The following is a 25833-nucleotide window of genomic DNA, read 5'->3' on the forward strand; positions in this document are numbered from 1 at the left end:
ATAAAAAATAAAAACCTAAAAAAAAAGAATGTATCTATCATGTGTAAATAGTTACCAGTTTGCATGCTGAAAAATCAAATAATTATAACCACTTTTCTAGAGTTAAAAACAGGCAAGATTTTTTTGCTTGAGGACAGAAACCTGGAGAAGACAAAGTCATCCTTAGATGACATGGTTTGTTAAATTCTTTTTTATATATACTATGACATGAAATATATTTCAGTAAAACATTCAACTAAAACGTAAGATGTAAAAACTATAATTTAAAAACCTATAAAAAATAGTTAAATGGCTATTCTTTACATTTATAAATGTAACGATTTAACTTATACAAAATGAACTGCTTCTACTTACTGCCATGTTTATCTAGTGTCACCATAAATTTTCCTTAACTGGCATACTACCAATTCCATTCTCATAAGAAACTGGGGCTCAAAAATTATTGATTGACCTATAATCAAACATAATTCACATTTGAATATTATATGTTATACTTAAAATAACAGATCTTTTTTCTTCTTTGTCCTTGACTCAGGGGGAAATGACATGGATCTTGATATATAAGATATTTTATAAGCTACTAGAATTACCTCATCAATTTGGATACAGTCATGTGCCACATAACATTATTTCAGTCGACCAAAGACCACATATACAATAGTGGTTCCAAAAGATTATAATGCAGCTGAAAAATTCTCTCAAGAAAATGTACAGTGAAGGGTTTAGCAGTTTTTGCAGACTTCAACAAGCTCCTTAAAAAGTTTGAAAACATGAACCCCAACAATGAAAGGTTTTCATTACTAGAGAGGAATGTTCATAGATCTGCTTACAAGCAAATCTATGATGAAAAAAAGAAACAAACCCAAGGAAACCACCATGAACAGATTTCTGAAAAGAGTGACACCCCCGCAAGAAGATCCTCAGGCAGGTTCTTCAGGAGATTCCAGAAGAAGGCACTGTTATCATAGGAAATGATAGCTCCATGGGTGTTACTGCCCCCTGAAGACTTTCCAGTGGGACAGGATGTGAAGGTAGAAGACACTGATATTGGTGATCCTGACCCTGTGTAGGCCAAGGTTAATGTGTTTGCGTCTTAGTTTTTAACAAAAAAGATTAATAGGTTAAAAAAATTAATAGAAAAAAGCTTACAGGGCTGGGTGCAGTGGCTCACGCCTGTAATCCCAGCACTTTGGGAGGCTGAGGCAGGTGGACCACTTGAGGTCAGGAGTTCAAGACCAGCCTGGCCAACATGATGAAACCTCGACTCTACTAAAAATACAAAAAACAGCCAGGTGTGGTGGTGCGCACCTGTAATCCCAGCTACTTGGGAGGCTGGGACGGAAGAATCACTGGAACCCAGGAGGCAGAAGTTGTAGTGAGCCCAGATCACACCACTCCACTCCAGCCTGGGTGACAGAGCAAGACTCCATCTCAAAAAAAAAAAAAAGCTTATAAAGATATTAAAAAAGAAAATATTTTTGTACAGCTGTACAATGCATTTGTATTTTAAGCTAAGTGTTATTACAAAAGAATTGGAGTTTGTAAAGTAAAAAAGTTATAGTAAGATAAGGTTAATTTAATACTGAAGAAAAAATTTTAAAAAATAAATTACTTACAGTCTACAGTAGTGTACAATAATGTCCTAGGCCTTCACATTCACTCACCACTCACTCACCCAGAGCAACTGCCAGTTCTGCAAGCTCCATTCATGGTAAGCCACAAGTGTAAAATGTTATACAGGTTTGTAGCCTAGGAACAACAGGCCAAATAGCCTACATGTATAATAGACTATACCATCTATGTGTGTGTTAGTACAATCAATGTTTGTGTTAGTACACTCTATGTTTGCACAATCATGAAATCGCCCAATGATGCATTTCTCAGAATGTATCCCCTTTGTTAAGTGATGCACAACTGTATTTTATTCCTGCCTCATTCAACACTCAGTGTGTTTTTTACTTTTGCTTATGAATCATCCTTTAAAGTACTGGGCGAAATATTTCACAAAAGTATATACAAAGCACTGCATTAAAAATAAGCACAAAAAATATTTTTGACAGTAAAAATAAGTTGGAAACAAATTATCTTCTTCAAAGGTATAATGCCTCGCAGTCATCCCTTCTGGGCATGAATGCTCACATTAACAAGACAGTGAAACACAGACACACCGTACACAGAATCCTTCCATGGAATATTAAAACACAGTCCAAATATTAGAAAACTTTGATTCTGTGTGTCCAGATAAAACCTTGCTCATAATAGCCTTATTTATTTAGCACAGTTTCAGAAATTTGCAAAGTCCAAAGAGGTCCTAACTCAGTGAAACAGCAGATTATCCAATCTATAATGAACAGGTTATTTTAAGTTTTAACCTCACATTTCTTATATGAAAGACTTCTGGTTATAAGAAACTTAGGCAATCTGATAATTTGTTCAACATAGTGAAAGAACACTTTAAATAGATGAAATTACAACCGAACAATAGTACTATTTTAATATGTTTTTCTCACTGCAAATTTCCCTATAGCAAGCATCAACACTATAGACAACTGGATATCCTTGCTAGCCCTTCACTTCTAACAACTAAAGATTGAGCTGGGTAAGTTTTGAAAATACTGGTAACAAAATGAACTAAAAATATGAACTAAAAAGACAATAACTTGTCCTTCATAAGTTTAAGTTACATGAAAATACCTGTTTCAAATGTTGTAGAACTTTTCACGAGTCCTTTTCTATAATGATAATTTTCTGCTTTAACAGAACTTCCTTTATATACTTTGGTTTGATAAAACAGCATTAATGATGTAGTTCACATTTGGACTCAGTGAAAAGATCTGCCCAGTGGCCTAGCAATAGCTTGCCTGCACACATTTCAATATAGGCAGCCCTAGGCAAATCATGAAGTAATCATCTCCCCTCACCTCTTATTTTCCACAGCTCTTTCCTCCATTCCAGGGCCTTCCTTCCTATTCTTATCCCCAAGTATTGCAATATTCTCAAATTGCCCTGGTCCCACAAAAAGAAACAAGCTCCCAAATACTGCTGCACAATCCTATTACTTGCCCCTTCTCAAGTTCTCTCATATTCTCTATTTCAAACATTTACCACACTAAATTGTCAAAAGATTACTTTGTCAGAAGAAAAAGGAAAAAAAGAGCTTATCACCTATGATTTACTGAAATACCCTTTCACTTGCAGAATCAAATACATTACCACCATTCTTTATTCCTTGTATCTCAGGAGAAAGTATGCCCTTTCTCCTCTACAAGGCTACTACCTGTCAATGAATCAACTCCTTCCCACCCACTGTGGGACCATGATCCATGGGTTATTCCTCTAAAACTTCAATATTTTTTCACTTGATATTTCTGCATATCTATAAATGTGCTGACATCTTCTCCATCCTTAAATAATAACTTTTAAAAATCCCTATATGGAACCTCATTTCTCTTTTAAGTCACAGCCTTATCTCTCTCCTTTTCCCCACCACACTTTTCAAAGAGTAGTCTGCACTGTGCGTTATCTTTCCAGTTCTCCACCCGTGCCATCTCAGCCACAGCTCTCCTCAAACTTCTTGGAAAAGATCAGGAATGACAACTGACAAACCAATCACATACTGTCTTCATTCTACTTAAGGACAGACTATCACTGCTGATGCTATCTCTCAGGTTTTCATTCTTTTCTTGAGTGATCTCATTTATTTCTGAGGCTTCATCTAGTTTCTATATGATGACAATTTCCAAGTATTAGTTACAGCACTCACCTTTCTTCAACTGCCTTCTTTACGTTTTTCCCCAGGGAGTCCCAAAGATGGTGCCTTTAATTTACCATTTTCAAAACTACTCACTGACTCTAACCAAGCCTACCGCGACTATAGATTCTACCTCTCATTTATATTATGACATCACCAACTACCCATTCTCTGATGCTTATAATCTCAGAATCATCCAATTTTTTTCTTCTCCCTAACCTCCAGACATCTAATTCTTCTTCAAATCTTTTCATTCTACTTCATAAAAGTCTCAAAGTAATCCTCATCACAATTCCACTCTAAAAATTTCACTGTCTGGTTTAGAGTTTCTAATCTTCTCTTGCCTAGACTACTTTAAAAGCCTCTTAACTGGTATACTAATCCCCAATCTCTCCCCACCACAGTCCATGCTTCCTACTATGTCCAGAAATACCCTTGTTAAAGTATAGTGCTCACACAGGAGAAAGCTAGCTATACGGAGAGTCCTTTTTTTTCTTTTTAAACAGAGCTCAAATAAATAGCACTGTTGCCAATTTACTCTCACAATGTAGTTGTCCTGCTTTGAGTAAATTTTTATTCACCCAACCACTAATTAACAAAGCAAGTCAAAGCTTCACTATTTTACAATATATAGTATAATGAATCAAAATTGTTTGAAAATGTTTTACACACCTAATAAACATTCATAAATGTGAAATATGATTATAGAATCACTGAGATATTTTATCAAGTATTCTAATTTGAATCCCAAAACTATGTAATTTTAGAATAAATTTCATTGATAGGGTCTGTTTTCAAAATAATACTTTATATATATACTTACAAAAATACCTAGAATTCGTAACAGATCCAATGATAAACTGGTTCTTCAATTCAGTCACAATGGAGGTGACTGAAGAAAAGCCATCTGACTCCCTTGCCCATTCACTGCTATCCCCCTACTCTAAGCCACCATCATCTCTTGCCTGTCTGCTGCAGTAGTCGCTTGACCAGTTCCCTTACTTTCACTCTCGTTCTCAATAATATTCTCCCCAGAGTGGCTAGAGCCATCATTTTAAAACACAAAACAGATTCTGTTACTCTCCTGCTAAAACCACCCAAAGGCTTCCCACTGTACTTAGAAAACTAGCCACACTCCATGGCCGCTTAGAGCCTTCATGATTTGTCACCCATTGTACCTCTCTGCGTTCAACTTCTCCAACTCTTTCCCTTTGTCTGCCTGTCTCCAGTCACACTGGGCTCCTTTCTGTTTTCAAACTAGACCAGTTCATCTCCCATCTCTCATTTCCCATCTTTACCAACTTCTGTTCTCTCTCCTTGAAATGCTCTTCCCAGAGATCCACACACATACCAATATTCTCTTCATTTTGTCACAGTGTAACTATTACCTCCCCAGAAAGTAAACCCAAACATTCAATCTAAACTACGCTACCACCCTTACATACAGTCTTGTCACTCTCCATCCTATTAGTTTCATTTTCATCACAGTACTCATCTGAAATTATTTTTAGCTTATGCTTCCCCTCACTAAAAATTCACTCATTGTTTTGTCTCCTCTGGCACTAGGACAGTGCTTGACACACAGCAGACATTCAAATATATATATTTATATATATTTTACATATATATATAGCTGATGTCTCTCAAAGCTATATCACCCAAGCTTCAGATTCGTATTTCCTTGCCTACATCTCCACAGAAAATCTCCCATGGGCACCATAAAAATGAGCATATCCAGAAAGTATCATGTTAATTCCTAAATCTGGTCTTCCTCCCGTATTGCCTATCTTAATAGCAACCATGAATGGCTGTTTGATCTCCTTTATTCTATCTAATCTGTCACGAAGAACTTTTAATTTAAATCTTGCATATTTCTCAAATAATATTCCATTTTCTCTATCTCCACTGTCACTGCCTTAGTTCACTCTCTCATCATCTCTCACCTGGATATCTAAAACCTTCTACAGGCATACCTCATTTTACTGCACTTCATTTTATTGTGCTTCACAGATATTGTTTTTAAAAAAATTGAATGTTTGTGGCAACCCCGCATTGATCAAGTCTATTGAAGCCATTTTTCCAACAGCATATGCTCACTTCATGTCTTTGTGTCACATTTTTGTAATTTTCACAATATTTCAAACTTTTTCATTACTATTATGCCAGTTATGATGATCTATGATCAGTAATCTTTTAAAACTTGACAATAAATGCACACAATCATGGGGTAGTATTTCGATACATATAAAGTATGGTGATAGGGTCAAGGTAATTACCATATCCATCACATCTGTGCTCTTTGATGTTACTACTGTTTACTGTTTTGGGGCACCGTGAATCACCCCCATATAAGACAGCTGATAAATGTATGTGTTCTGACTGGTCTACCAACTGGCCATTCCTCGTCTCCCTCTCCTCAGACCTCCTTAATCCCTGAGACATAACAATATTGAAATGAGGCTAATTAATAATTCTACAATAATCTCTAAGAGTTCAAGTGAAAGGAAGAGTAGCAAGTCTCTCACTTTAAATCAAAAGCTAGAAATGATTACATTTAATAAGGAAGAGAAGTTGAAAGCAAAGAGGCTGAAAGGCCTCTTGAGCTAAACAGCCAAGTTGTGAATGCAAAGGAAAAGTTCTTGAAGGAAATTAAAAGTGCCATTCCAGTGAACACAGGAATAAGAAAGCAAAACAGCATTATTGATGACATGGGGAAAGTTTGAGTGGTCTGGAAATCAAACCAGTCACAGCATTCTCTTAAACCAAAGCCTAATCCAGAGTAAGGCCCTAACTCCCTTCAATTCTATGAAGGCTGAGAGAGGTGAAGAGCTACTGGAAAAAAGTCTGAAGCTTGCACAGGTTGTTCATGAGGTTTATGGCAAGACATCATCTCATAACATAAAAGTGTAAGGTGAAGCAGCAAGTGCCGATGTAGAAGCTGCAACAAGTTACCCAAAAGATCTAGCTAAGATCACTGATGAAGGTGGTGACTATGCTACACAACAGATAGATTTTCAGTGCAGACAAAATAGCCTTTTATTAGCCATATAGGATTTCATAGCTAGTGAAAAGTCAATGCTTGGCCTCAAACCTTGAAAGGACAGTCTGACTCTTTAGTTAGAGGCAAATACAGGTGGTGACTTTAAGCTGAAGCCAATCCTCATTTACCATTCTGAAAAATCCTGTCCCATAAAAATTATGCTAAATCTACTCTAACTGTGCACTATAAATGGAACCAAACCTTGATGACAGCACATCGGTTTACAACAAGGTTTACTGAATTTATTAAGTCCACTGTTGAGACCTACTGCTCTGAAAAAAAGATTCCTTTCAAAGTATTACTGCTCATTGACAACTCACCTTGTCACTCAAGAGCTCTGATAGACATGCACAGGAGATGAATGTTATTTTCATGCCTGCTAATACAACATCTGTTTTGCAGCCCATGGATTAAGGAGTAATTTTGACTTTCAAATCTTATTTAAGAAATACATCTCATAAGACGATAGCTGCCATAGATAGTGATTCCTCTGATGGATGTGGGCAAATTGAAAACCTTTTGGAAAGGATTCACCATTTATGTCATTAAGAACACTTGTGATTCATGAGAGAAGGGCAAAATATCCTTCAAAATGTTGATTCACAGGAGTCTGGAAGAAGTTGAGTCCAACTCTCATCAATGACTTTGAGGGATTCAAGACTTTAGCAGATAAGTCACTGCAGATGTGGTGGAAAAAGTAAGGGAATGAGAATTAGAAGTGGAGCCTGAAGATGCAGGCTGAATTGCTACAATCTCATGATAAAACTTTAACAGAAGAGGAGCTGGTTTTTACAAGTGGGCAAAAAAAGTGGTTTCTTGAGATGGAATCTACTCCTGGTGAAGATGCTGTAAATATTGTTGAAATGACAACAAAGAATTTAGAATATTACATAAGTTTAGCTGGTAAAGTAGCAGAGTTTGAAAGGATTGACTACAATTTTGAATGAAGTCCTACTATAGATAAAATGTTCTCAAACAGCAGCACATATTACCAATAAACCTTTCATGAAAAAAGAGTCTATCAATGTGGCAAACTTTATATCTGTCTTATTTTAAGAAATTACCACAGCCACTCCAACCTTCAACAACCACCACCCTGATCAGTCAGCAGCCATCAGCATCAAGGTAAGACCCTCCACCAGCAAAAGACTTCAACTCTCTGAAGGCTCTGATGATTATCAGCATTTTTAAGCTTTAAAGTATTTTTAAATCAAGGTATGTATATTTTTTAGTCATAATGCTATTGTATACTTAATAATCTACAGTGTAGTGTAATCATACTTTTACATGCACTGGGAAATAAAAAAATTTGTGTGATTTGCTTCACTGTGATATGTGTTTTATTGTAGCGATCTAGCACTGAACCCATGATATCTCTGAGGTATGCCTGTATTTATTTTCCTTACTTCATCTATACCCAATACCACTAGCAGTGTGCGCTTTCCAAAATACAAATATGACCATGTTTCTCCTCTGGCTAAAATCATTCAATAGCTTCCCATCACCTATAGAATCAAAATTCCTTAATATAGCATAAGGGTCTTCACATCCTCCTCTGTTAGCTGGCCAGTCCAAACATCCCCACTTGCCTCTCCTTACAGGGGCCCTTTTATTCCAATCACACTGGACTATTTGCCTTCCATAGATTCATTGCTTCATACTGCTGTAAATTCATCTTAATTGTCTCAAATGAAGCCTTCCCTGACCCATCCTAGCAGATTTACAATATACAGCACTTACCACATTATACAGTACAGTTGATCCTCATTATTCTGTGTCTGCGAATTTGCCTACTTGCTAAAATTTACTCTTAACCCAATAATCGATACTTACAGAGCTTTTGTGGTCATTAGTGGATATGCACAGAGTGGTGAAAAATTTGAGTCACCCAATATTGCACAGTCCCAGCTGAGGTGGAAGAAAGCAATACTCTGCTTTCTTGTTTCAGCTCTCATACTAAAAACAAGTATCTTTTTCATAGCTTATTTTGTGCCACTTTTTTTTTTTTTTTTTTTTGCATTTTTCTGTTGTTTGTGATTTCACGAAATGGTCCCCAATCATACCACTGAAGTGCTATCTAGTGTTTATCATGAGAAGGCTCTGGTGTGCTTTACAGAAAAACATACATATTAGAGAAGCTTTGTTCAGGCATAAGATATAGTAAGCTTGGCTATGAGTACAATGTTAATGAATCAATAATATATAATAAAGTATCTTTAAAGAGAAATACACATAAAAAAGGCTATATATTGATTGACCAGCTGATGAACATACTGTGACTAAAGGCTTGCAGGAACCTAACCCTGCATTTCCCCTAGAAGCAACACAGCTCAGTATTTGATAATTCTGCATTTGCAGAGACTTTATACACCATAACTATCTTGAATAATGAGAACTAACTATTTTAATTTACATGCCTATCTCTAACACAAACTTAGTGGGTTCACTGAGGATATGGCATTTTATTTATTTTTGTACTCTAATTCTTAGTATTACTCCAGACACATCATATTTAATAAATACTCATTGGATGAAATTTTAAAATTCTGGTTTCTCATCATTGTAATCTGACTTGCTCTATATAGCTAGACCTTATGGTAAGAGCCCATGTAGGTCAAGCTACACACTGCCCCCCATCTCAGTGAGGCCTTGCTCAACTGCATAATGGTCTGCATGTCATCCTCCATTCCCGACCCTGTCCCTCTTTTACAGCCAAAGACCATGCTTTTTAAGTTTAAACTTAAAATGACAGTTAAATGGAAAGGTACTTACATTGATTTTTCCTCAGGTCAGTTGGCCCTAATAGACATAGTAGACCTCAAAACTATTAGACACACTTCCAGTTAAAGTGGAAGACTGAACACACATGCCTATGTTCCCTCCCTCCTGAGGTCCCACTGAAATGACAAAACAGGTATATAATTTTAAAAAAGAATAAAACAGCAGTAATACTGGAGGGGAGGTGAGACAAAAATAAAAGAGAAAGAGATTAGCAAACCAGAAGTTTTAGGAACTGCTTAGAAGTTAGAAAACAGATAAGAAAGGCTTGCTGGTTTGGCAAAGAAGGTACCCTTGAAAATCTGAAAATAATTACCTCACAAAACCTCTAAAAATGCAAAATAAAATACTGAAAACATCCTCTCAAAAAAAAAAAGTCCCCAAGAATATCCCTGTGGGCCAATATGAAGGGGAAAAAACAAACTAGTAAGTAGGTACTGAAGTTATGACTGCCCTGGGGTGTTTAGGATTTCAGTAACCAGGAGTTCAGAAGCTGCCATTTAGGCCCTGGCCTGTTCAAGATGAAGAATGCAACTTAGACCTTCCCACATGAAGCTGAGACCTTATACGACTAACCCCTACTTTGTAAGAGTAGTCTAATAAAAACATGCCTGTTGGCCACGGAAGACAATAAGGAAGTTGGCCTGTCTCAGATTGGACTCCATATTAGCAGAAAAAATAGCACCTGAGAATTAGTAATTACAGCCTACTCTCAAGGATTCAGGGTTCCAAATATACCTACCTGCCTAGTTCGGAACACCCCAAGCAGAAAAACTACAAAGTGGTCTTGGGTCAGTGGCTTCCACAGGTGCCAAAGAAAAGCCTTGGCAAACCTTGGAAAGAATGTGTCCTCTAACTGGGCTGCACAGAATTTCCTCCAATAAAACCCAGCGAAGCAAGTGCACACAATTCAAAAATCATAAAACAGTAACAAAAAGACAGGTAGCTGAAAACACAAGAAAGTAAGACTATCAGGAAAGAAAGCAGGTAAGATTGAAAAATCTTATAATCTAAGACTTTAGAAGTAAGCACACTTCCAAGTGGACTTTCTCTGGGCCTCCCTCAAGAAGTCTGTGCGCACTTAAATATTCTTTTATACTAGAGTCAATACTTACTGTGCGAAATTGAAAACATAAACGTATGCTTTCTAAGATGTATATTTTTTAAAATTAGCATACCACCTCTCCCCAGTGAGCATTTGGAAAGGTACTAGGCCATTTTTGATTGTCTCAGTAACTGTGGTAGAAAACCAAATATTAAGGGACACTAAACACCTGAGTAGTGTTCAGGTCAGGACAATTCTGCATTGCAAAGTATAGTACTGCCAAAAATGCCAGTCATGAATTAAGAACCACTTTACTAATATAACTAAATCTGAAACTACTAACCATGATTAACTCTATGAAGTAAGAGTAGGGATAGAAACCTTTAACTTTCATGGTACATTCATTCTTCCATGCTGATTTTAACTTTGCATGTCATGTAGCATTAATAATTTTAAAAGCTTAATTAAAAATAAATTGATCATAAATAAGTAATGGGATGGCAGAACTATGTTACTCATTAACCAACATAAATTCCTCCCTCCAGGTATACTAGCTTGTTCAGAGTATTAAGAATACAGAAATGCATTTGACTGCCCTGAAATTTCTATGCTCAGAAAAGTAGTCTCTTCATACACTTAAATATTTCTTAGGTAAAATATCTCCAGAATTAAAACACGCTTACTTACTAATGCTGGTTGTGTGCACATGCATGAGGTACCTGAAACTTCTTTCGAGAAGCAGCAGCTGCAACAGTAATGTTTTTCATGGCTGACAAAAAGCCCAAGAAAGGAGTCAAGACCCAAAAAAATAACCATATAGAGTTGCAGCGGTGGGCTGGAATGGTTCAGTGGTACAGCTCAAGAGTATATCACTTAGCAAACTAATGAGAGCCTATTGTTAACAACTGATCTATCAATGAGGCAACTTGGTTTTGGATGTGATGGGAGGCCAATTAATGAAACACCTGTACAGGTGAAAATGGAAGATGAATATATAATTGATGTGTATACGAAGCAGACAGGAAGTATCTACTAAAAGAAGATCTGCACTTACTCGAGAACTTTGCCTCCCAAATTTTCCAAACACACACACACACACACACACACAAAATTTGGATCTACAAATCACATCCTGACCACTACAGTATAGAAATACTTTTGCTTTCCGTCTCTTTTTATTGTACAGTGTAGTTGTTATACATAGGCAGACTGGAATTATATTTTATATTAAATGGCCAATATGTTTACATCAACATCAAATGGAGGTGGTATAAGGAAAAAATAAACTGTTTTTCTAAAAACATACCCCTTTCTCAATTATGATACATTCATTCAACTTTTATCTTCATATTATGATGAATTATTTGGCTCTGCTTAACAAAAACAATAAAGCCAAACAGAAGTCCTTGCAAACCCTGTTTCATTCTAGAATTTCAGTGTTTTCCACTTAGTGCTATAAACCATTATAAAGTCTTTTTGTATGTAGCTGTTACATGTATGGCAATCTTCATCTGTTGGCAAGAATAAAATTATTCTAAAAGAATTCCAAGATAGTTTTTCCCTTAAGGGTCTTGTTGTTTAAACTTTTTATATACTAAAAAATCAGAACAGGTTCAAACAGTATATGAAAAAAGCCTGGACTCAAGAACTAGCTCAACCCAGACCTGGGACTTGAAGCACATGAAAATGTAAAAGAGAATACCTAAATACATCATCAGAGGCCCTCAATTATTTAAAACTAGAGTGATCCCTCAAGAGATAAAGTGGTAAAACAGAAAAACAAACTTAGCAGAAAAAAGCAACCCTAAATGAAGATGGGTAGAAATATTTAGAAATATTTGTCTAATTGAAGTGTCTAAGATATACCCTTAAGATAAGAACACAATGAAACAAAGAGTAAGAATCTATATGGTATTGTAAGCTGTTGGCAGGATGATATCTGGTCAAGCCTAGAAGAAAAGGAAGTAAAAAAAAATCAACCTATGTCTCCAAACATGTCCAGGGAAGAACCTGCCTACTCTACATTCCAGGGTTTTTCAATCTTCGCACTGCTGTCATTTGGGGCCAGATAATTCTTTGTTGTGGGGTCTGTCCCAATGAATTGCTTAGTAACAACCCTGGCCTCTACCCACTAGATGTCAGTAGCACCCCACCCCTAGGTGTGACAACCAAAGATGGCTTCAAATATTACCAAATGTCCCTTAGGGGGCAAAACTGCCCCCTTAGAGAATCACTGGTATATTCTAAATAACAAATAGATCAAACTGTATTAGCTCTGTGCTATTTCTGGCATCAGAATCACTCCACTTTTCTTGCTCACCTACTGAATGTTTCATAATATTCTGGCTTTCTAGAGACAGTATGGTCATGGTTGTAAGATGTATTTGCTATAGTGTTCTTTTATGAAATTGAAAAGAAGATGTCAGAGAGGAAGACTCAGACCAAAAGTAAAGTGAAACTTTCTGATAAGAATCAAGCCACGTACTTTCCACACTTCCCCACAAAACTTAGCATGGTGGCTCATGCCTGTAATCCCAGCACTATGGGAGGCCAAGAAGGGAGGATGGCTTGAGACCAGGAGTTCTGAGACCAGGCTGGGCAACACAGTGAGACCTGGACTCTAAAAACATTAAAAAAAAAAAAAAAAAAAATTAGCTATGCATAGTGGTGTGGACCTGCAGTCTCACCTACTTGGGAGGATCGCTAGAGCCCAGAAATTTAAGGTTGCAGTGAGCTACAATCAGGTCACTGTACTCGACTGGGTGACAGAGGGAGATGCTGTCTAAAAAAAATTAAAAAATTAAAAATAACATATTCCTTACTATCAGTATCTTTATTTTCTCAGTTCCTCTAATTTAATAATAATAATTTAATAATTTAAAAGTTCCTCTGCTCTTTCCCCTCCCCTATATGACAGTACCCACGCTCATCCATCGTCATTCCAGTTAACGTCCTTTGTCCTTCCACTGTTTTTAACAGTATATAATGCAGGGATAAATGATAAATTAATAGCCAAGTAGGTAGTCTCTAAAGAACTTTTCCATCCTTTAGTATTAACTTAGTCAAATATGAGAACAACCTGCTCAAATCTAGGGGCCATAACAACTTATTTAAAAATAAAAATAACAACAACAAAACAAACAAACAAAAAAAACCTTTAAACAAGACCTGTGTTTATTTTGGGGAAAAGACTAGAATCTTGGGGGGCAGGGCAGGCGGGGAATTTCCAAACCCTGAAAATCCAGACACTGCCTTTGCCTAGGAATTCTTTGAAAACCTCAAGACACCCTATGTCATTTGGTTTGTCTTGGTGAATTTGCAATGTCCTTATATTTATCTTTTACTCTCCCTTCCCTCTGCCACCACTGTCTTTCAGGCTCTCCTTAATTCACTTTTAAATTATTACCACAAGCCTCTTCTACCGTTCTCTTCTTCACTGTAATCTACTCGGCGTAAGACTATCACACCAATCATGTTAAAAAATCATTTTAATGACCAGATTGCATTAGAAAAACATGATTTTCTATCATCTGGGGATGTTTAAATTTCTCTTCTTAATATCTAGCTTTCCATCTATTCAACCTAATGCACTCTTATTCCTTAATATAAACTCTCTGTTATAACCACATTGATCATTTTACTTCCTATATGCACAACCACGTATCTAATTCTCACCCAATTGCCTTCACTCTTGTTACTCATTCCATCTAAGGACTACTTTTTTTCCTTGGTTATTCCATACTTACACAGCTTATGACCTATTTCTTGCTTACGTAGAATCAAAATTTTAGAGCTAAAATGAGTCCCTGAACTCATCTCAAAATTAAGTCAATCAAGTAGCAAATAAGTAGCAAGTCTCTCCCCACAGGTGAACATTTCTTCTTCTGAATTCTTTCGGAACTTACAGTCTGCCACACATGATAAAACACTACTTACATGGCTAAACTGTGTTTTCCCCTAACATCTTCAATTAAAAAAAAAAAAAAAATAGCAAAGCCTATGTTCATGGATGATGCCTGACTGGGGGAATACAAAGAAACTGCTTCTTCCCTCAAATAAACTACATAATCTTTGTATTTGTGTAATACCAGTGTATACATATATAAACAGACTTGCTTTTAGTGAAAATTTCTACTGGAGAGTAACAAATTCTAAGTTGCTCTTTTTGGAGATAATTTGCAAAAGAGGGAACTCCAGGTTTGGATGATAAAAGAGAAGGGAACTAGATAGATGGCAGAGTAGGAGTAGAAGATGTTAGTGGTGCACACTTTTAGAAGAGATAACAGAGGCAGGTGGCAGTCGCCTGTAGTCCCAGCTACTTGGGAGGCTGAGGCAGGAGAATGGCATGAACCCGGGAGGCAGAGCTTGTAGTGAGCCGAGATCTTGCCACTGCAGTCCAGCCTGGGCAACAGTGTGAGACTCTGTCTCAAAAAAATAAATAAATAAATAAATAAATCTGCAGTCTTCAATCTAGAATTGCAGTGTGTTGGAAAGGAGGGGATGGAGATGAGAATAAGGACAGACAGAGCCAAGTCAGTGTTCCATGGTTACATTCTGATGAGTACTGGCATGAAATTATCAAGGGTGGAAACAAACTACAAATACCGACTTGGCTATATAGCAAGCTGAGTGAGTTAAATAAAGGTTACTAAAAGCTTTTTTTTTTTAATCTCAAACATCCAAGTTATGCTATCTCTAGGACAGAAGTTGGAATCAATAACTTTTAAGTGAACATAAGAAAGGATCTGAATAAAATATCCTCAAAAATGCCTCCTAGGATTTATAAGCACTTTATTTGGGGGCGGGGGACCTTATTGAAAGTCGTGAAAAGTTTCTTTCAAGAAAGTAATGGTGAATGGAAACTAATTGTATAGTATCTGGTATTTCCAAATTGAATAGCATAAAATGATAATCTAACATTTTAACTGGGTGAATAGTAAAACTTTATAAAGATTATTAAACTCCTTCACAGAAAATTTCTCTACCTAGTGGTTTTCAAGAGCTTAATGCTAAGGATTGGTTGGTGATGGCAAACTGAGACTACTTTGTCTCACAAGATATTCCAACCTTTTAAAAATAGGGCTTACATTTTTTTTACTGACCTCCATTCCAAAAGATTACTAGTTAAAAAATAAAAAACATTTAAATTGATTTGTATAAAAATATGCATGATTTCCGGGCACAGTGGCTTACGCTTATAATCCCAGCACTTTGGGAGGCCGAGGCAGGCAGATCACAAGGTCAGGAGTTCAGGACCATCCTGGCCAACATGGTGAAACCGTCTCTAATAAAAATACAAAAATTAGCTGGGCGTGGTGGCACACATCTGTAATCCCAGCTACTCAGGAGGCTGAGGCAGGAGAATTGCTTGAACCCGCGAGGTGGAGGTGGCAATGAGCCGAGATCACGCCACTGCAATCTAGCAGCCTGGGTGACAGAGCAAGACTCTGTCTCAAAAAAAAAAAAAAGCATGATTATCATTTCAAAAATAAGCAACTTTAATAAATTAAACTTCTTTACTCAATTATCTGAGTTTCTTATATCAAAGCTCTTCATAAGAAACCCAATTATTGGAATTTCTTATACCTTCTAGCTCCTTATGCAAGGATAGAAGATAGAAGAATATTAAAAGAGGAATAAAAAAAGGCAAATAATTTTTTATTTATGTAACTAAAGTTAGATTTTCCATATAACATTTTATTATGTGCATATAGACATACATATTCTAGTAAATAAAAAGAAGACAAATCCACTCGAAGATAGCCACATTCAAACTTCAAATAATACTTATTATAGTTAATGAAAAAAAATCAATGTTTCTTTTAGAAAAGTAACTCAAGCACTAATCTGGTAATACCAATATTTATAGTAATATTCTATAGATTATTTATAAACTCTGCCATTACAGAACTAAAACAAAATGTTGTGAAACATTCAAGAATTTGTAAACAACTGACATTAGCCCTCACCATATCACCAGATTGGATGCTGTTCAAATGAGCTGCGACTAGAATTAGTACTCCCAATTCCTTAGCAAGCCATTATTACAGAATAGGATTTCATTTTCTTTATATGCATCATATGCTGTATTTGATACAAGAAGACGGGAGTTATATTCTTTATATGAAAATCAGTTGATGCTTTGGAAAGACCCCAAAAAAGCAAGTGACAAAACAACAAAACAAAATGATAAACTGCTGTAAAATTAAGGGTAAAACAAGTATAAACAATTGAGGAGTCATAAAACATTAGAAATCTAGATCTTATATACAAGACTGCTTCACAAACTTTTAAGTTCTCACTCCAAAGCTGGTAATCAGTGATAATGCATTGGCTTATATAAAAATGATGACCCAGAGTTCCTGGCAAAAGACACATACTCAAAGAAAAGACACAGTCAAAGAAAAGACTGACACATGAATGTAGATTTTCAAGTAATATATTATTTAAGATATGTGTCAATCGTTTATGACTCTTCACTTAAATCACTTTCAGTCAGCCAAAACTACCACCAGTTCTGATCAAATCAGATTAAAGGCTTTTACTCGTAATAGAGGCATCAAAATTTTTTCTGGATACCCCAAAAAAGCTATTGGCAATAGTTGCCTTTAGAATAACGTTTCTCAGCTTCATCACTACTGACATTTTGGGCTGGATGATTCCTTGTTGAGGGGGGCTGCCCTGTGCACTGTTTGCAGCAACCCTGACCTATACCTTATACATAGTAGTAGCAACACCTTCCCAGTTGTGACAGCCAAATATTCCTGGAGAGTGTTCAGCAAAATCATCCCTGATTGAGAAATATTGACTTAGAAAGTGATGAAGATGGGACAAAAAGACTTATCAACTCCTCCTCCCTTTTCCGAACCATTTAAATTACCATTATGGTAGGCTGAATAACAGTCTCCTCCTCCACAAGATATCTATGTCTTAATTCCTGACACTTATGAATGTCACCACATTTGGAAAGTTTCACAGGTGTGATTAAAGATCTTGTGATGGGGAGGTTATTCCACAGAGCACTAAATGCCCTCACAAGTGTCATTTACAGAGGGAGATTTCTCTTTCTGACACACACACACACACACACACACACACGAGGGGAAATGAAAAACACAGAGCTGAGAGATTTCAAATGCCGGCCTTGAAGACTGCAGTGTGTAGCCACAAGCCAAGGAATGCCAGAAGCCACCAGAAACTGGAAAAGGCAACAAGTAAGTTCTCCCTTAGATTCTTTGGAGGAAAAATGTCCCTGTTGACACCTTGATTTTGGCTCAATTATACTGATTGCAGATGTCTGGCCTTCAGAATTGTAAAAGAATACATTTATTTATAAGCCACTAAGTCTGTGGCAATTTGTCACAGCGGTCACAGAAAACTAATACAATCATAAAAAGATTTTAGTGACTTAAAAAATATAATTTTAAAATCTGCAACAAGCAGATGAGATAATGCGTGGAGAGCATTTAACATAGACCTTGAAACATGGTGGTATCAATAATATTATCAAATGCTTACATCAGCGTTAACTATGACTAAACGCCAACCTCTTGACAGCAAGAAGAAAAAACAAGGAAGCTCAAATAGTAAAACTGGGTATATTTGTTCAAGGCTCATATGAATGAAAACACATAAATCATCTACTCATGTGATGAGTGTACTTGCCAGTTGTATAAGCGCTGTTATAATTTGTTCTGTACTGAAAAGATAAATTATGGATGAGGCCACCTAATGATGGCTTCCTTGGAGAACCATGCCTGAATATTCATTAGTAGAAAAGAAACAAGAAAGCAGAGGAGGGAAGAGTATGCAAGAGAGTAAAGCAATGGGGATCAATGAGATATTTGCAAACGTATTGACCTGGTGAGAGACCAACTCCCAGCATTAGAGTTACCTAAATGATATACAACCTCAAAAGCTTTGTTGAATGATTTCATTATTAAAATGGAATATTCCACAGGATGTATTATTTTACACTCAAATAGTGGCTCGTGGGGATTTTAACAATATAAACATGCTCCTGCCCCATACCAGACCTACTAAATTAGAATCCTTTAGTGTAGGATAGCTCCAAAGGATTCTGATGCCCACTTAGGTAAAGAATCCCTGCCAGAGTCACTTCATGGTAAAAATGACCTACAGAACAAAATATAAAGTATATATTTATCCTTGAAGTATGCATTTAAGTAAATCAGCTTAGTATTTTCCTAAGTTAAAACTTCTCCCAACATGTACCCCTCTGAGTTCCACCACGGAATTTCTCTAAACAAATCCCTCACCCTTCACTTTTCCTTTCCTAAGCATATGGCCCCCAGTCTGCTCAGAGAATCATTTTCCCCACACTTTCTCATACATTTTTCTGTAAAAGTCCCACATATCTCCAGCTGCCCTATTCTATCTTTTAAAAATATTAATCCTACCCAACTAATATCTAATAATATCCTACAGAACAAAGCAACGATGAAAAAGTAAAGTTCCATTTATATGCTATACAATAAACCAAGATTTATAAAAAATTGCTCTAGTGCCTGTTCTAATAAATATTCTAAGTACATTTATCAAATGAAATTGAAAATCACTTTTTATAAAAGATTTCTTCCAAAAGCATAACAATTATGAACTGGGTCTATAAAAAGGTAATAAGCTAAGCTCCTTCAATTAAATCTTTACTTAGTGCTACTAAGTAGGTAACAAAGTGCTGGGCTGTGTGAAGGATACAAAGTATTGGAAAATCTCAGTGATTTATAAACAACTTTACCAGTACTGGGGTAGAAGAAAGGGGAATGGAGAAAATGGAAAGGCATAACTAAATACCACCCAAAAGGTATCTCTTTTTGGGGGAGGAAGCCTGCTGTTTCAGTTTGTTTATGACTTTAGCCAAAAACAAAGCAATGCAAGTTAGTGTTCAAATAAGTTGTGTATTAACTTTTTACACTTTCACAAACATCTATATCAATTAATGCATATTTCCAGCCTTTTCTATTTACCTTAATGCTCTTCAGAAATTTCAACCACATCAGATTTTGATTTGTGTTTCCACCAACAATGTGAAAGCCCGTTAACCAATATCCTCTTCAAAAGTATTATCAAACATTTTCCATCTGTCAGTAGGTGAAACAGTATCTCATAGTTTTTATTTATAATATTTGTATTATGTGTGAGGTTGAATACCTTTACAGATGCTTACAAAACACTTGCATTTCCTTTTCTGAGAATTACTCTGTTCATGATCTTTGCCCACTTGATGCTTGGTCTTTTCCTAATTGGTTAGCAGGTACTTTATATAAAGGAAGTTAGACTCTTATTTATCATACAAATTGCAAATATTTCTACCAGTTCCTCCGTTATCATCATGCTATTTTTATTTTATTTCCTTTTTGTATATATTTTATCTTCCTCAATCAAACTGCAAATCATCCCCATGAAAGACATCACATTTCTTTTCTATATCTCCAGGAGAGTGCTTTTCAGATACTTCAGATTTCAAGATCAAATTTAAAAAGAGGAGAGATGAATGTTTTGCAGCAGATGAGTAAGTATGAACATTAATTATCACAGGGGCACCTACTTGGATTGTCTGTTTAATCCCATTACATGTGGTTACAGCAAGTACAACCAAGTTCTAATAATGAGATATAGTTTATTGAACAGGGAAGAACTAGATGAACCTTTCTCCAGTTTCCCAGGCTGGTATCATGAAAACTCAGAAACTAATGGTGCCCATATTTTCCACTAAGAGGACTAGAAGTGGTCCTCTGCAGCAAGAGAAGGAGTGAAGCAAATGCACAGAGAAGAAGAGAGAAAAGATATGATGTGCCCTGCAGGCACTGGAGTCCCAGTCCTTGCATTCCATTGGACATTGGCTGCATTTGAACGATAAATCCCCTTTATAACAACTAGAATGGATTTCTATTACTTATGGCCAAAAGAGGCCTGTTTACTATACTACTATCATTTTATAAAGGAGCATTTGAACACCTAAACCTCAGAAAGAACATGACCTCAGATTTTTTTAAAAGATGATTTATTTAATGACAGCTATGTGCCAGGAACAGGTCTAAGTCCTTGAAACATAGTGTAAATCAAAAGAGACAAGATCAGCAGGGTGTGGTGGTTCATGCTTATGATCCCAGTGCTTTGAGGCACTGAGGCGAGAGAATCCCTTGAGGTCAGGAGTTTGAGAGCAGCCTGGGCAACACACACAGCAAGACTCCATTTCTACAATTTTTTTTTTTTTTAATTAGCTGGGCATGGTGGTTGTTGCCTATAGTCCTAGCTACCAGGAGGCTGAGGTGGGAGGATCACTTCAGCCTAGGAGTTCCAGGCTGCAGTGAGCCGTGATCACACCACTGCACTCCAGCCTGGGTGACAGAGTGCGATTCTATCTCAAAAACAAAAAGAGACAAGATCATTGATATCACGGGGCTTATATTCTAGTGAGTATGGAGATTATAAAATAATATAAAAACATAATTTCAGACAGTGATAAATGGTTTGCAGAAATTTTTAAGTAAAAAAGGTAATGGGATTGAGGGGGATGAGGCCAGTGTCATTCTGGAAGGATGGTTAGGTAGCAATGCTTGTCTGAAAAGGTGATATTTGAACTACAACATGAAATGATGAAAAGTAGTCACTCATGTAATGATTTAGGAAAAGAGTTCCCAACAGAGTGAACATAGTGCAAAAGCCCTAAGTTAGGAGCAAGCCATGGCATTGATGAGGAACAAAATGAAGGGCAACGTAGATGAAATATAGCAAAAAGTGGAGGAAGAGGGTAAAGAAATGATAGATTTAAGAGGAAAAGATGTAAACTGGTGAAGGAGGGATTAAATCATGTATAAAACTAGCAAACAGTAGAAAGGATTTGAAAATAACTTGAGCTTTATGAAATACTCATTATATTGTCTTTAATTCTCATTTTGCCTTGTATCAGTGATAACTCTGACAGATTATATTGTCTTTAATTCTCATTTTGCCTTGTATCAGTGATAACTGACAGATAGGCTTTTAGAAACTTCCATTCCCAAGTACTTAACACAATCCTAAAGTTAGCCAGAAATGAATATATTCCTAAGCAGAAAGTATCTCTTCTAGTACACTATATTAAAAAGAAAAAGGAAAAAAGAATTTTCGGATGAAAGCAAAGTCATCTTAAAGGAAAGAAGGAAAATAACCTAGGATGACGGAACAATAGAAACTAATTTTGTTCTGTTCATTACTCTGTGAATATACTTACTATGATAAAGATTATAGAAAGGTCTTTGAATTAGTCTATCATAATTAAGGAAGGCCATAAAACTTAAGTTCTTTCTAAACTACCATAAATGTAACAGCCTCTGTTTACTGAGTTCATTATTATTGAATTGGACATTAACAAGGTTAAATACTGTCAGAAAAGAAAAAGTAGAAAGCAGGCTTTTGACTTTATTACATCTGGTAATAATGGTCACAGCTTAATGATCAACAAAGTAGTGGGCTTTAATCTTATCTCTATGACTATGATAAAGGAAGAACTTCCCCTCTGTGGTGAAATGAACACTAAAATTAGCTACATGGGATGCTTTAATATCTTCTCCTCCAAAAGCTTTTTATAAGAGGAGACCAATTTGTTTAAAGAGGTTTGGATATAGATACACTTCACGGAGGAGTGATGATCTTTCCAGATCGTTCCAGACAACTAATATCTGTGTACTCTAAGCAAGTAATTAAACCTACACTGCTTCTAAGATTAATGCAAGTAAAGTCGGATCTTTGAAAGCTATAATGTATTCAGGAATCTTATCTTTCATTATGTTAGAGGCATACTTAGACCACTTAACAGTAGACTGTTAATAACACAGTCTATAAAGAATGATACTTTTAAGCGTGGTGTGAGTTAAAGAAAGAAAAGTCATTAAATACCTTGATTGAGACTTGCTTCAGAGTGCATCCTCCTCAGCACACTTACCAGCAGTTTGGCAAAGTGCCCAGGATGATTAGCAGCCAATGTATGTAAAGGAGGAATATGGTCAAGCCCAATTGTAAAGTCTCCCCCCAGTGGTCAGATACAAGTAACAGAAAAGGAGGAAAATCATTGCAGCTTCTGTGAGACTGAACAGGAAGACTAAGCAAAACTGGTCCCTACAACAAAAAAATAAAATCTTTAATTCAATACTAGCACCATATCAGGAAAGAGATCTCTTGTGCTTATCTGCTCTTCTATTTATAAATGTGAAGACTACTTTTCTAAAGAACTTACAGTTAAAACAAAACTAGCATAATTTTTCTCCGCCTAAGTTTTAAGGAATAACTGACATATTCCCAAACAGTTCAGTATTTATCAAATGGGTAAGTGTTCATTCTTCCTGAAATAAACATCAGCACATCACTTACATGGTTAACTACTTACCTGAAGTAGAGTTCTGATTAAAAAAAAAAAAAAATCTAGTCATTCATCAAGTGAATCACTCTGGAAGGAAAAATTATTAACTATTATATACCTAATGTGAATTTTACAAGATACTCTTTTTCAAAAGTCACCTAGCAATAGGTAATTTATATTAGAGTAAGTGATGTCAAAAGTATAAATGGGTCCTCTTACTTCTTTTAATTTTATTTTCTGGCTGTGTTTTTACAATTAGCCTTTGACTAGCACTAACCCTGTATTATTTGTAACTCTCTCAGCAATAATATGATGCTACTCCATTTTAACAAAGCTCAGATGTCAAAAATATGAAAGGCATTTAATTAAAACATCTGTTGTCTTCTGCTAATCCATTATTAAATAGTAAAGCATGTAAAGGATAGTAAATATTCAAACAATTAACTTCAATTTTAAAACAACTTTTTAAAAAGATAACACATAGAGTCACAATTATGTCTTCTTGGTTATCTCAAGCTAAAAAGAGGGGGAGTGGGGAGAGAAAGAGAGAAGCAGGCTATGTAGTGTTCTGGAACAATTTCAGCCTAAAATGAGACTCAGAAAGAAGCAAACTGCTCCCTCAAATGTTTAAAAATATGATTCATTTTTAAAAATCCAACAGTTGGCCTAAAGAAAAAAAAAAGATTGTCTTATATAGAGCTACTAGACTTGCTTAAGCACCTTAATTTTTCCAGTGTTGATTTAACCTAGAATGTAAAATAATTCATTTTGACGTTCCAGATGTCAAGAATTCGGTGGCATCAGTAAGGACACATACACACCTCTTTCATAAAAATGGTCTGCAGTCTCCATAGGACAAAATTGAACAATTAAAAGTGTTACCATTTGTGTATTATGTAACTGTAGTCTAGAATAAAAGAAACATGGACCTTAAAGAGTAACACATCGTGCAAACACGCATTTAAACACCTATTTAAATATATGATAGATTTAAGGTACAAATGACCTCAAAATGACACAACCCACAAAACTTCTCTGTTTACTGTTAACAAGGCCTCAGAAGACATAACTATAATCAGGCCCACTACCCACTACCCTATCATTGCACAGTAGATGCCTACAATAAGCAATATTACTTGAGGTCCGTTGCTATACCTATATAAGGAAACTATATACCGCATTACTAACAATGTTACTTCGCCTGGCATATTAGACCAACATAAGTTTACAAATGATTTGCAAGATTTCACGGGAAGAAATGGCTGCTAAATCATACTCCAATTGAAGAGCCTTTTAACGCACCCCAAACGTTCTCAGCTACATTACAAGACCACTTGTAATATACTTGAAGCACAAAGTAAAATTCCAACACTCTCCAAAGGCCTAGGAAAGAATAAAACGTGGCTAGCCTGACCTTACCCGGCTGTTTATAAGTAATGCGGAGAATTTTCTGAGCTTCCCCGGCAGTCTTCAATTCTCTTCCTCGCTTCACCTCCCACCCCCTACACAGATGCACACCCAACTGATGGAAGTTTAACAAATGTAATCTCGAGCTGCAATCCCAGAAACTGGTAGGATTGAGAATAAACTCCCAGTAAAGTGTTAAAAAGTCCTTCGGCAAAAAAACATCTACCAACCAATCCACATCCTGTCACCACACGGTCGGATACCTCAATCGACTCCCCTACTGACCCTCCACCCAGCCAAAATAAAAAAAGCCCCAGCACCTATCTGGTTTCAGACAAACGTACCGAGGATCCGCGAGCACGATCTCAGCAGCGAACGCCCCCGCGGCAGCGTGTGCTGGGCCCACAGCCACTTTGGCCAAACAACTGGAGTCTCGTACCTCGGAAGTAGCGGCGGTAGTTGGAGAAAGCCTCCTCCCCTAGGAACTCCGAGCTCGGGAGAGAACCGGGAGCCGGCGGAATCGCCCCCTCTCGGGACAGACCCCGGAGGTGTCAGTCACAGCAACGCCGCCCCCGGGCCGGCTCTCCATTTAGGCTCCACCGCGACTCCCGCCGCAGAGGTGTCGGCACCCGAGGCCCGCGCCCAAAGGAGCCCCGCGCGTCTGCGGCCCTAGCCCCAGTCGGGGCCGCGCCAGGGAGCGCGTGGGGAGCGGCGGCCAGCAGCATGGGCCAGACACGTTGCCGAGCTGCGGCCTCACCGGCCGCCCGCAGCCAGAGAGGCAGGAGCCCGGCCGAGCGCCCCTTCCGCGCGGGCCGGGCTGGGGGTGGCCAGCAGCCTCCCCGCCCGCGCCGCCGCCGCCGCCGCCTCCGCCTGCCCGGCCCCTCTTCCCCGCGCCCGCCGAAGCCCAGGTGCCGGGGGGGCGGGGCAGGCCAGGGTCCCCGCGTGGCGCGCCGCGGCGAGCAACAGGGCGCCCCCGGCCGGCCCGGCGCGCGGCGCGACCGTTACCCGAGCGGCGTGGGGGCCCCGATAACTCACCGGCTGGCACCTCAGCCGCCTCCGCGCCGCCGCTGCCGCCGCTCCCGGTCGCTCCCCGCCGCCGCTGCTCTCCCTCAGCCACAGGCGCCGCCGAGCAGCCCCATCTGCAAACTCGTGGCTCGTAGTTGGGAACTGGAAATGCGTCTCTCACTGCCCTCCGCCTCCCTCTCTCTCCTCCCCCTCCCTCGCTCCCCACTCTGCCCCAGCTCCGGTCGCCCCCGCCGCTGCCTCCGCGCGCGCAGCCAACCTCCCCTCAGCCGCCCTCCTCCTCCTCCTCCTCCAGCCGCCGCCGCCGCCGCCGCCGCCGCTGGGGCGCGCTCCCAGCCGGCCTCGCGCGTGCGCCGGACGCCGGGGAGCGCGCGCCCGGGCGCGGGGAGGTGCCACCGCCTCCGGGAAGCCGGGCCCCGCCCCTCCCG

At 38.0% G+C, this 25833-nt stretch overlaps 1 protein-coding gene across 16 annotated transcripts in view; it reads right to left on the reverse strand.

Moving 5' to 3' along the window:
- Positions 1-25548, reverse strand: part of PALS2 (protein associated with LIN7 2, MAGUK p55 family member) — a 105528-nt gene extending 79980 nt beyond the window's left edge. For 4 of the 16 annotated variants that reach the window (XM_054494340.2, XM_054494333.2, XM_054494341.2 and 1 more), the window contains exon 1: positions 25418-25548. The gene's annotated coding sequence lies outside the window, so the exon portion shown is untranslated. Of the gene's footprint in view, positions 1-3763; positions 4091-24726; positions 25219-25417 lie in introns of those variants that run through there. The other 12 variants (XM_054494335.2, XM_063667472.1, XM_054494332.2 and 9 more) reach the window with 10 other exon arrangements.
- Positions 25549-25833: the final 285 nt, after the last annotated feature.

This window comes from Pongo pygmaeus, chromosome 6, assembly GCF_028885625.2.
Source record: "Pongo pygmaeus isolate AG05252 chromosome 6, NHGRI_mPonPyg2-v2.0_pri, whole genome shotgun sequence".
NCBI classification, from domain to species: domain Eukaryota; kingdom Metazoa; phylum Chordata; class Mammalia; order Primates; family Hominidae; genus Pongo; species Pongo pygmaeus.